This window comes from Trypanosoma cruzi, assembly GCF_000209065.1.
Source record: "Trypanosoma cruzi strain CL Brener chromosome Unknown tcruzi_1047053423947, whole genome shotgun sequence".
NCBI lineage: Eukaryota > Euglenozoa > Kinetoplastea > Trypanosomatida > Trypanosomatidae > Trypanosoma > Trypanosoma cruzi.
Genome location: NW_912826.1, coordinates 1 through 1,238, shown reverse-complemented (window position 1 = coordinate 1,238; position 1,238 = coordinate 1). Strand labels below are relative to the sequence as shown.

General features: G+C 40.8%; 2 non-coding genes across 2 annotated transcripts, besides 10 other annotated features; both read right to left on the bottom strand.

Annotated features, from left to right (window-relative positions):
• Positions 1 to 4: 4 nt before the first annotated feature.
• Positions 5 to 54: a microsatellite.
• Positions 55 to 103: 49 nt separating this feature from the next.
• Positions 104 to 222: a microsatellite.
• Positions 189 to 234: a microsatellite.
• Positions 235 to 279: 45 nt separating this feature from the next.
• Positions 280 to 315: a microsatellite.
• A 39-nt stretch (positions 316 to 354) lies between these two features.
• Tc00.1047053423947.20 lies at positions 355 to 430 on the bottom strand (the record flags this gene model as incomplete). Its single annotated transcript, XR_008254225.1, has 1 exon — positions 355 to 430. It is a non-coding gene; the product is annotated as a ribosomal RNA large subunit zeta (M5), doesn't match GenBank entry by xmatch (ribosomal RNA).
• Positions 431 to 548: 118 nt separating this feature from the next.
• Positions 549 to 627: a microsatellite.
• Positions 628 to 631: 4 nt separating this feature from the next.
• Positions 632 to 658: a microsatellite.
• Positions 659 to 750: 92 nt separating this feature from the next.
• Positions 751 to 773: a microsatellite.
• Positions 774 to 835: 62 nt separating this feature from the next.
• Positions 836 to 873: a microsatellite.
• A 43-nt stretch (positions 874 to 916) lies between these two features.
• Positions 917 to 949: a sequence feature (AT_rich).
• A 68-nt stretch (positions 950 to 1,017) lies between these two features.
• Positions 1,018 to 1,195, bottom strand: Tc00.1047053423947.10 (the record flags this gene model as incomplete). The annotated part of the gene is made up of 1 exon (XR_008254224.1): positions 1,018 to 1,195. It is a non-coding gene; the product is annotated as a ribosomal RNA large subunit delta (M2), 5' partial (ribosomal RNA).
• Positions 1,196 to 1,209: 14 nt separating this feature from the next.
• Positions 1,210 to 1,238: a microsatellite.

Sequence of the window (1,238 nt, the reverse complement as noted above, 5' to 3'; positions counted from 1 at the left end):
CACAACACACAACACACACACAACATACACACACAACAACAACATATACACACATGCGAGAGAGGTGTGTTTATAAATATAATATGGCGCAGAGACAACAACAACACAAACACAACACATATACCCCACACGACGCACACACACACACGCGGTCCCCCCATGCACACACAGCGCGGTACAAACACACAACACATATATATATTATTATATACATATATACACGTGTATATTTATTCCACACTCTGGTGCACAAGGCGCGCGGTACGCTTGCCCGCGTAGTATATATGCATATTATATTTATGTATATGTATATATCACTGGCCTATTTATTTTTCTCTTGTTTCAAAAATAAATGTCTTGTGATCATGGAGATACTTGGCGCCTTCGAGGGCAGGCAGAGCCTACCAGATGATTTGGATGGCGATTCGATATTGGTATATATATATATTTTTTGAAAACAAATGAGAAACACACAACCTTCTCTCTTCCCGCTCCCGGGGGTGCACCATACACACATCATTATCATCATTGCCATGGGCAGCAGAGAGCATATATATGCACACATGTAAATATGATATATAATACGATATATACATAAATATGCATGCATGCACATACACACACACACTACACAATAACAACAACAACAACAACAGCATACGGTGACGGAAGAACCGCAAAAAGAAGCCTCAAGGTGCAGCAGAGTGCACACACCTTGAAACGGAGAGAAATGCGCAATATATACATATTACACACACACACACACACACACATAGGAAACACCCCACACGTGCGTGCGCGCTTCCCTCCCCGCCGCGCTGAAGTATACAATAACATATATATATGTATATATATACACATATATATATTTATTCTAACCTCTATTCTCTACTCTTCCCAAAAAAGACAGCTGCACATATTATATATATATATATTATTATATATATAACTGACACACACTCAAGCAAGCACAACAACACAACACAACAAAATACATACACGCGTTTTGTTGTTGAGTGGGCATCTGGTCTTGGGACTGGCTTCTGGCTTAGAGGCGTTCAGCCGAGAACCACCGTGCGATAGCGTCGGAGCACTTGCCGTTCGACAAACTCCAGAAACCAGAGGCACGGCATGGGAGTTCCTCTCGTACTACCCCATACTTCCCTCACGATACCTGCGAGATCCCTTCACAATCTCACACAATAGAGAATATATATATATATATATTATATATATAT